This window comes from Puma concolor, chromosome E4 (assembly GCF_028749965.1).
Source record: "Puma concolor isolate L17-30 chromosome E4, mPumCon1.1.hap2, whole genome shotgun sequence".
In the NCBI taxonomy this organism is placed as follows: domain Eukaryota; kingdom Metazoa; phylum Chordata; class Mammalia; order Carnivora; family Felidae; genus Puma; species Puma concolor.
The window spans coordinates 48,410,915-48,421,933 of NC_141683.1; the positions used below are offsets into that span (position 1 = coordinate 48,410,915).

General features: G+C 38.2%; 1 long non-coding RNA gene across 1 annotated transcript in view; it reads left to right on the forward strand.

The window, feature by feature from the left end:
* Positions 1-9,235, forward strand: part of LOC147572647 (uncharacterized) — a 78,212-nt gene extending 68,977 nt beyond the window's left edge. Inside the window, exon 4 of the long non-coding RNA XR_015246306.1 lies at positions 8,750-9,235. This is a non-coding gene — a long non-coding RNA (uncharacterized LOC147572647). The remainder of the gene's footprint in view (positions 1-8,749) is intronic.
* Positions 9,236-11,019: the final 1,784 nt, after the last annotated feature.

The window sequence follows — 11,019 nt, forward strand, 5'->3', positions numbered from 1 at the left end:
AGTGTGGGCCTGCTTGGGATTGTCTCTCTCTCCCTCTCTCTCTGCCCCTGCCCCACTTGCACTGTCTCTGTCTCTCTCAAAATTAAAAAACAAAAAAACAAAAAAACAAAAAACCACATGCAAAGAAATTTCAGGAGTGTTTGAGAATCTTGGTGAAAGGCAAGGCTTTGCTTATCACAAGGTTGTTCAGAAGTGAAAGGTGTTGACAATGTAATAAAGTGGCCAGTCCTTGATCTGAAAGCAAATGGTATTTTTTTTAATGAAAGAGAAATTAAAACATGTTACCTTCACACCCATCTGTTAAACCATCTGTGCCCATAATAGATATAAAATTGATTGCTATTGAGTTTAAAAATTGTGGAAATTTGAGAGTCATTGTAACTTTCTGATTCTCTTTTACCTGATCTCTAGTATTTGGGGAAAATAATAGAAATCCCACAGGTCACTCTAAGGAAAATTAAAAAAAAAAAACAATATATGTTAAAATGCTTTCACAAATGTAAAGCACATATTGGGTTTTCTTTGTGATATATAATCTAGTAGATACAAGGGAAGAAGGATGTTGGTTTTCATCATTTTTTGACTACTTTTGCCACCTAACCCATATGAGTACAATGCCAATAAAAAAGATTGCTAAATTGTTTTAATCATGAACAAAACCTGCCACTGTTAGTCTCTTTCAAGAAAACTGAAACACATGACTCAGTAGAAACCTGTGTTTTCATCGTTTTCTTTGGCATATAAAAGCTGTGGGTTTGCAAAGACAGCATGTACTAAATATTTAACTTAATGCAAAGCATTGGAATTGATATTTCCTTTCCAACATTTGCACATAATTAGTACCAAATTAGACTTTTTATTACATATTCGTTTTTCCATTTAGACTTCAGAATGTAAACTAAAACCCCCTCTTTTGGGTATGTTTGTGTGTGACTGGGTATGTCTGTGTGGGTAATATATATACATATATATTTTTTTTTTCAGAATTCTTCTTCAAGCAGATGTTCATCAACTACTTCTAAGAATTTGTGCTTATTATGATTAAACTAACTTTAAGAACAACATTTAAGGATGATAAACAGGTATCTTACTGTAAAAAGAAATGTCTCACTAAATTCATCTTGAAAAATCATAATTTCTTTAGTCCTCATGAGAACTTATAGACTCTAGACAGATTTATAAAAGTTACCATTTCTGGCATTTATTTAGCAAGAGTTTGAAGTAACAATGATCTTTGAATGCTAATTAACTATATTATGCAGTTATAAATGACTTTTTCCCTTCAAGTTTCGAATACTGTCCATTCATCAGTCATAGACTGACCAAATCCCTGTATTCAATTGGTCTACATTTTGCCCGTCCAATATAGATAAGGCCTGTGCATTTTTCCTGGTTGGGAAACCACCTATTTGTTAGATATTTATTTCTAAACTTAAAAATAGAGAAGATAAATTTCAAAACATCAGCGTCCTACAAAACATATAGCTGAAATACGTATATAAAATTGTTCGGTTATTAATAAACATATATTCTTTAACTGCTGAGTTACCCAATTCATACTGCTCAGCAGCACAGTAATGCTGACTAATAAAAAAATCAGCATTTTTAATAAGCATTATGGTATTCTCTGATCTGGTCATGAAAATAGTCAGGTGTTCACATGCCCCAGGTGAGTGCTAATAGGTGCCTCCCAAATTCTTGTACCACTTCTACTTCTTCAGGGACGATTTGGGTAAGGGTAGGAAAGAGAGGAAACACTGCAATTTGAATTTTGAATCTCTCTGCCTTGTTCCTTCATAAACCGAGATCAGCCTGTTGTGATCTTCACTTGATGAGCAAGTTGAATTATGCCTTTTAAGGAGCTGGTCAACATCAGTGTGGTGTCAGACTCAAATTCCAGTTTAAGTCAAAGCTTTTAAAACTAGCAGCTGGCTGAGAAAATGAATTGGTTACAACAACACATGGAAAATTTCAAACAATGTATTGATCGCCTCAGATCGATTGAATAGTACATGGCAAGTCTGGATCAAGAAACATGATATTCCCACAAACCCATAAAACTGCCTTTAGTCCCTAAGTTGTATTAGAATTCAGGCCCAGCACTGTTCTCATCTCTCCTAGCAAGGGGAGGCTATAGAAAACATAAATCCGGCCCTCAAATGCTAGCTTCACAGAGAAAATATACACGTGGATGCAAGAAGAAAATAATCAACAGTGAAATTATATATTTTTCTCTTAAGAACAACCCGAATTTAAGAAATTGAAATATAAATTCAGGAGAGCATCAGAAAAAAGTTTACTGAAAACGTTGGCTCTTAAAGGTCTTAAAGAGTGAGTAAAAATTAGTCAATGATTCTCAACCCTGGCTATGTGTTTGAATTGCCTAAGGATCTTTTAAAAACTACCTGGGCCCCACCCTCTGAATTTGTGATTTAACTGGCCTGGGGTGTGGCCCAGGATAGTTTTACAAAGCTCTCAGGTGATTTTAATGTGCAGGCAGGGTTGAGAACCTTGGAGTAAGACAATGAAGAAGAAAAAAAGAAAGGGAAAGCAGAAGTTTAAGAACATGTGCCAATTCATTCACCCATTTACTCATTCAATAAAAATATTTATTGAGTGTCTACTCCATGCTAGTCATTGAACTAGGTGGTGGGTCAAAGTAAAATGATTGAGAAATGATGCTTGGAGTTTTCCATCTAGTAAAGAGATTCATGTAAAAACGAGTTATTACAATGTACAGTGATACTTCACAGAACATTACAGGACAATGATTATCTTTTGGTCGTTGTTGCTTAGTGCATTGGTTCTCAAGCTAGTAGGCAAATTGGAATCACCTGAGGAGCTTTAAAAAGTAATGTTTTCTGGGGGTGCCTGGGGGCTCAGTCAGTTAAGCATCTGACTCTTGATCTCAGCTCAGTTCTTGATCTCATGGTTGAGAGTTCAAGCCCTGTATTGGCTCCACACTGGGCATGAAGCCTACTTAGAAAGAAGAAAAAAAAAAGTAATGTTTTCTGGATCCCAAACCCAGACACTCAAATTGGATTGGCTTTGGAATCCAAATTTACTTATTTTTAAGTGTTTATTTATTTATTTTGAGAAAGAGAGTGTGTGCACACATATGAGCAGGGAAGGGGCAGAGAGAAAGAGGTAGAGAGAAGAGAGAGGGAGAGAGAATCCCAAGCAGGTTCTGCGCTGTCAGCCCAGAGACTGATGCAGGGCTCAAACTCATGAACTGTGAGATCATGACCTGAGCTGATATCAAGAGTCAACGCTTAACCAACTGAGCCACCCAGGTGCCCCGGAATCCAAATTTAAAATAAAAAACAAAATGAAAACAAAATACCTCTCTAGTTATTTCTATACACAGTATTCGACTAGATGAACTGGAGGGATAGAAGTAAAAGGTGCGTTTGGGAGTCAGATTAAATTGCCAGGCAAAACAAAGGATCTGGCAGAGGGATCTGGAAATCACCACACTGAATGATTGACTTCTTGAAATTTCCCTATGATCCAAGGAAACAACAATTTGTAGAAGTGTTCTTTGGCAACTAAATGCAGAATAGAATATGGGATAGAGTTCCTGAAGGTGATTTATCATTAGATACAGTGCTTAGTGTCCCAAGAAAATATTTTAATTTACTTATGATCAGAAGGAAAAAACTTTAGGTCAAAGAAAATGTTTTAATATATAATATTAGCATATTTTTTTCTTTTTAACCAGCATAATCATAAAGTAAAATTTTTAGTGTGTGTGTGTGTGTGTGTGTGTGTGTGTGTGTGTGTGTGTTTTGGGGGGAGTTGGCTGTTGGGAAGGGAGGTAAAGGTCCTCAAAGACAAAAGTGCTTAGGTCAGTGGAAGTCATAATGTAGTCCTAGGTTAAAGGATAATCCAATATCAACTAATTTTTAAGTTCTGTTAGGTATATGATTTGAACAAACAAGCAAGCATTTGCTTTCCTATATCTTTAAATTATTTCCACCTTCATTTTGCAGAACCAGAATTCAAGGGTCAAAACTTTTATTTATTTTATCTTATTAGAATCCCTAGCTCCATGCTAGAGAGAGCTGATTAAATGAATCAAAACGTTTGGTTTCCAAGGGCCATATACTTTCAGAGGGCATATGGTTTCCCTCTATCCGGAATGCTTTACCCCTTTTGTCCATTTGGGGAACCCCTAATATGCTTCTTCAAAACTTAAAATATTTAAATTTTGTGTGCAATATTCTCTAGCCTCTCCTGCCACCCACCTAAAGTAATCATTATGGCTGATCAGTCCCAACATTTTGTTTACCCATTGGTATTGCATACTAACCAATGCATTATACTTAATTAAGTGTGGGTCAGTATCTTCCAACATGACTCTCAACGTCCTGGTTTATTCACTCCTGTGTCCTTATGCTAGAGCATCATTCCTAACATGTAATACATACCTCAGAATATCTGTCCATTAATGCAGTAGGTCCATATATTATTAAATGTAATACTGCACAAACTTGGACTGTTCTTTGGAGAAAAGTTAACTAAATGAAGCAAAGTTCTGGATAACAACACTGTTTTAATGAAGTGAAATTAAATTACTTCTCAAAGAATTCCCACTTCCTGTAGGCTAAGATACAGATAGGTAAAGACCTCATAGTTCTTGATAGATCTCAAATAATTTTTTTATATTCATAATTGACCATTCCAAAATAGAAAGACCTCAGCAAAAAGCCATCATTTCTTGAATTTTATTTTTGAGCAAGATTTTGGACATTACAGCATATGCTGTACTTATCTTTCTGCCAGAGTTGAAAGATGTATAAACCACATTGGCCACACATCTAAAGAAACTTGAAAAATGTAAAATAATCATTCTTAGATCTATGATAACCTTTCTTCATAAACTTGTTTTTAATAGATCCATCTGTTCACATTTAAAATACACTTCCTTTATCTCAAGTATGATCAGACTGAAGGTCTGGCTATTCATTTGTATTTTCCAGGAAGCCCCAAGTTCCAAAGTGCTCTTTCAGCTGGGACACTTGTATAAAAGCTGGTTCTATTAAAGAAGAAAGAGGAGTATATGAATTATTTTTAATCTCTAAGCCAGTTATTTTTAATCTAGTCCCTAAAGAGGAATTATATTCACTGGAAAATGGTCCACCATACCTCAACCTTAATATCAATTATGCTCGTTTTGCCTCTCCAGAAAGTATGCAATCACTTTTTACCATGATAGCTTTGGGTCAGAAATGATCTCAAAAGAGTAGACACTAAACTGAGGTTGAGAAGGAGAATTTATTCAGTTGAGAGTCTTATGGGTTGCTGTGGAAAGGTTTGGAGGGGGAAATAATGGAAAAATGGATCAGGTGGAAAGGCATTATAAGAGAAAGAGATGAAGAAAATTGGAAAGATTCGGATGTTCTAAAAGAACCACATTTGGGGTGCCTGGGTGGCTCAGTAGGTTGGGCATCCAATTTCGGCTCAGGTCATGATCTCGCGGTTCGTGAATTCGAGCCCCATGTCAGGCTCTGTGCTGACTGTTCAGAGCCTGGAGCCTGTTTCAGATTCTGTGTCTCCTTCTCCCTCTCTCTCTGTCTCTGTCTGTCTGTCTGTCTCTCTGTCTCTCTCATTCTGCCCCTCTCCCACTCATACTCTGTCTCTCTCTCTCAAAAATAAATACATGTTAAAAAAAAGTAAAAAAAAAAAAAAAAAGAACCACACTTGGCCACTCAGTGTGGCAGGCATGTGTGTCATCATGAAATCAGTGGACCTTCAGGTTCCAGTGGAAATTTGGTATCACATCAGGTCTAGCTATGAGAATGGCAAGGTTTTTTAGGCAGAGCTGGTATAAGTGCTCAAGGATGTTTGCTGAACTGAACACCAGAGAAGAGAAAAACAATCCATGACCACAAGAGGTTCACAGTCTACTAGTAGTTTGAGGCATGACTCCAACAGAGGCAGGTGAAGAGTAGGGGGCCTGATGGGCTCATTGGCACAGTATTGTTTATCAATGATATGAGGAATTAAGGTATAACTGATGTTAAAGGGAAATTGTTAACCTTCTGTGTAGGGAATGGAACAGACTCAGAGGGGAGACTTAGAACTGAGAACTTGGAGATCATTATGCCAGCCATCTCATTAAAAAAAATTTTTTTTTAAGTTTATTTATTTTGAGAGAGAGAGAGAGAGAGCACGAGTATGGTAGGGACAGAAAGAGAGGGGAGAGGGAGAATCTAATGCGGGGCTCAAACTCACAAACTGTGAGATCATGACCTGAGCTGAAGTCTGATGCTTAACGGACTGAGCCACCCAGACTCCCCAAGCCATCTCTCTCTTTTTTTTTTTTTAAAGTGAAAATAGCAGCATGGTGCAGTGGTTAAGAACATGGGCTCTGGGGGGTAAAACTACCTGGGTTCAAATTTGATTTCTACCGCTTATTACTTAACCATTCAGTGTCCAGTTTCTTTAATAGTAGAGCAGAGGTAATACATAGTGTCTACTTTCTTGTTGTGAGAATAATTAACACAACTAAAATGTTGAGAACAGTGGCTGGCTTGTAATAACTGCTCAAAAAATGCTAGCTAGAAGCATATCACAGTTTTCATATTTGCAGTTGCAGAAACATGGGTAGGCATTTGCAGACACAGACTGACTTATCTCCAGATTTCCAGTGCTTTCCCATTTTGGCCTTGTTGGTGTTTAAACATTAGTTAAGTAACAGAAATTAGTACTTGCTCCTGCTCTTTTGCTTTTTTGTTTGGTTTGGATTGTTTTCTGGTAACTTGTATAACTTTATTAATTAATTTATTAGAGAAATAATTTTTTATTCAATAAATTCTTTTCCCTGAAGATTGTAGAAACTGTTATATTTATAGCAGTGGCAAAACTGACTGAAGCAACCAACATATGGAAATCCCTACATGTTGAAAGGCCTTGCCTGCTAAACCTTATTTTTGGGACCTCCCAGCAACTGGCAGCAATAGACCTCCCTGCAAAGCAGCACGGCCTCAAAAAACCTTCTGCCTTGCCAAAGTCTAGCTGAGAACAGTTGACCTGTCAGCTCCTACCTCTGGGCTCAGAATCTCCTGCCCTTTTAGAAACTGAAGTAGGTCTGTATTGGCTTCAGACCCAGGACCACACACATGTGTGCACATGTACACACACACACACACACACTCCAAAATACACAAACACATGCCCTGACACCTGTGAGCTGAACTGTCTGTAAGAATTGTGCTTAAGGACACAATACTGTAACTTGATATTAACTGGATCCCAGTAAAAAAATAAATGGCACAATCAGAGTGAGTACGGAGAATTTAATAAAGGCACTATTTACAAACATGTGGGCGATGTTTCAGGGAAGCAAAAACTGTTGGTGCAATACTTTGCCTGAAGCCTTCACCATCTTTAGGCCTCAAGGAAGGGGTAAAGGATGGAAGGAATTATCAGGACCTGGAGAGAGTGCTTCATAGAGAAGGCTACTCAAAAGAAGCTGTGGCCTCCCTTAAAGGAAGGCAGTCATCTTTTTTTTTTTTTCAACGTTTATTTATTTTTGGGACAGAGAGAGACAGAGCATGAACAGGGGAGGGGCAGAGAGAGAGGGAGACACAGAATCGAAACAGGCTCCAGGCTCTGAGCCATCAGCCCAGAGCTTGACGCGGGGCTCGAACTCACGGACCGCGAGATCGTGACCTGGCTGAAGTCGGACGCTTAACCGACTGCGCCACCCAGGCGCCCCAGGAAGGCAGTCATCTTAAGACCTCTTGGCAGGGAGGAAAGTCTAGAATATTGCTGTATGTCCACATTTCTCGTGCTCTTCAGATTATTGCCAGTGCCTCCCATGGGCTCAACCCAGTCCTTGTAGGTCAGACTCCTCGGGCAAAAAGTAGGGTAGAGATTATATCCACAGGGGTGTGTTACAACTCCTTGGTTGCTCATTATCAATTCTTTTTAAAAAAATTTTTTTAATGTTTATTTTTGGCAGAGAGACAGAGCATGAACGGGGGAGGGGCAGGGAGAGAGGGAGACACAGAATGCGAAGCAGGCTCCAGGCTTTGAGCTGTCAGCACAGAGCCGGACGTGGGGCTTGAACTCAAAAACCACAAGATCATGACCCAAGCCAAAGTCGGGCGCTCAACCAACTGAGCCACCCAGGCACTCCACTTATCATCAATTCTTTTTTTTTTTTTTAATTTTTTTTTTCAACGTTTATTTATTTTTGGGACAGAGAGAGACAGAGCATGAACGGGGGAGGGGCAGAGAGAGAGGGAGACACAGAATCGGAAACAGGTTCCAGGCTCCGAGCCATCAGCCCAGAGCCTGACGCAGGGCTCGAACTCACGGACCGCGAGATCGTGACCTGGCTGAAGTCGGACGCTTAACCGACTGCGCCACCCAGGCGCCCCAATCATCAATTCTTAAGTGGGTGAAAAAACTGCAATCCTCCATGCGTAGAGTATGGAAAGTCTATTTATCGTCATATCATTGTGGAATGATACCAATTTTGTCATGTTCTCATCTCCAACCTAAAATGTTAGCCATAATCAATGATGTTCAAATAAAGTCTCAAGAAAAAAGGGAGGGGTGTGAAGAGGTAATTGACATAAAATGTGCCTGCTATTCTTCCTTCTGTAGCTGGACACAAGTCTTCCATGAATTAATTACTGGTTCCCTCTTTCGCCATATATTCCTGTAGCCAGGTTCTCTTCTGGTACTAAATATTTTAGGAAGCAATTTATTAATGCTAAATAATTTTTTTTTTCAGGAACTGGAAGAAAAAGGAATGCTTCTGAAGGGGAGCAGAATTTGCCAACTGAAAATCTGACTCTTTGGCTTACAGATTAATTTTAGGCTGATTATCTTTAGCAAGAGACATAGGAAAGCTCTGAAAACTGAAAAGAAGTTTCTCTTTTGTAAAAGACATCGCGACATGTATAAGAGATGTCTCTTTTTCTAAGGGTGTCTCTCTGATGCACCAGACAGAAGGATAACTCTTAAATTGCTAGAAATCCTTATCAACAGAGGAGGCAATGACATGAATCTGCATAACAACCTTACCCTTTTTGACTGTGCTTCTCCTGGTAAGCTCTCATAACAGCCTTCCTTTCTTACCCCCCAGCATCTTCTTTTGTCTTTAACTGGAGATATAATTTAAAGTGGTGGATTAGGCCATTCCAGGAGCTGCTCAATTTTCCAGAGTAACTCCCATGTGTACCGGAGGCATACGTGTTACTAAACTTTTGTTTGTTTTTCTCCTGTTGTTTTGCCTTTTCTTACAGGGAGTCCCCTCTAAGGAGAAACTAGAAGGGTAGAGAAAAAAGTATTTTACCTCCCATCAGTCCCCAATTTATGTAATGAGGCCAGTATTACTCTGATGCCAAAACCAAAGTCATTGTAGGAAAAGAAAACTACAGAACAGTAATCCTCATCATCTTAGATGCAAATAGCCTTAATAATATATAAGCAAGTCAAATCTAATAAAATACAAAAATAATATTTTGGTATGATCAGTAGATAAAAGATCAATTCAACATTTGAAAATTAATGAATATAATTCACTAGACTAACAGATTTTTAAAGATTATATGATCATCTCAATAGATGTATAAAGAACATTTGATAAAATTCGACATTCACGAATGAAAAAAGGACTTTCAGCAAAATAGAAAGTGAAGTGCCCTACTTGATAAATAGAACCTAGGAAAATCTACAGCTAACATCATATCTCATGATGAAAGATTGAATGCTTTTCTTCTAAGATTGGCAATAAGTTGTTGGGGAGGAAAAATTCCCTCTGCCCTTAGTCTTCTGGACTAAGAACCCAAGTGACATGATTAACAAGAGAAAATCAAGTTTAATTTCATTCATATGAGGAATGCACACAGACATGAAAATCCCAAGACAGTCAACTAACAGGAGGTTCATACATGACATCCTGAGCTAAAGAGAGGAGTAGGGATCTGGTGATACAAAGGGAAGAACACCATTAGCAGCAAGGTGAAAGGAGATGTTTGGAAAACAAAGGTTGCCCTGTTATGCAGATAAGTTTCTTAGGTAAAGAGGAATATCTTTTAATAGCTCTCTTCCTGTTATGGGCAGGCAGTTAAAGGGGAGGTTGAGAGCTTTTCCTGTATGCTGGATTTTCATTCCTTTTAACTCAAAATATTCTTCACACCAAAATGGCTCATCTTAAGGTAGCCTGTCCTTGACCTCTACAGTTCCCCGTCTGAAACTTCCATGAAGTTTTACACATTAAAAATTGAGTTGGTAGAGGGGCACCTGGTTGGCCAGTCTCACGGTTCATGAGTTCTAACCCCGCATCTGGCTCACTGCTGTTATCCTGCCAGTGCAGAGCCCACTTCATGTCCTCTGTCCCCTTCTCTCTGACCCTCCCCCACTTGCACTCTACCCAAAATAATAGTTTTTAAAAAATGAGTTGGTAGATCGTCCTGTCTTACTGATTTAGTCTCTTAGTCCTGACAATACGTCACTTCGATTAAACTCATTTTAGGAGGCAGGATTATGTTCTCAAAGTTAAGCCTATAGTTTAAGTAATCAGGTATTGAATAAGAGGGACTTCTATGGAAACGCTGAATCAAATTAATTGAATCAAAATAATTTAATCAAATTATAAACCGGTTTCTGAGTTCTGAGAGTAGCCAATCAAGATTTTTAGATGTCAGTTTAGAAGTGTTTTCAGATAGAATGAAAGCTGGCAGTGGCAATCTCACATATTTTCCTTGTTTATAGTTCAAATGTTTCTGATTTTTTTTTTTGAGTGGCCCGTAGGACAACAGACATTCAAGTTGTCTTTGTGTGAGCTATTATGGTGATTTTTCTGAAGCTTACATCAAGTTAATCATACTTAGTTTGCAGGGCATCAAGAAAAAAGGGCAATTTGAGTTCTCAAATAATTCCAAGTCATAAAGGTGGGAAAAAAATGAAAAATGTGAGTTTGGAGATGTACATCCAAGACATTGGGAAAATAAATTAACACTAATTTATTTGCAAAGTAAGTCTAGTTTTAAAAATAAC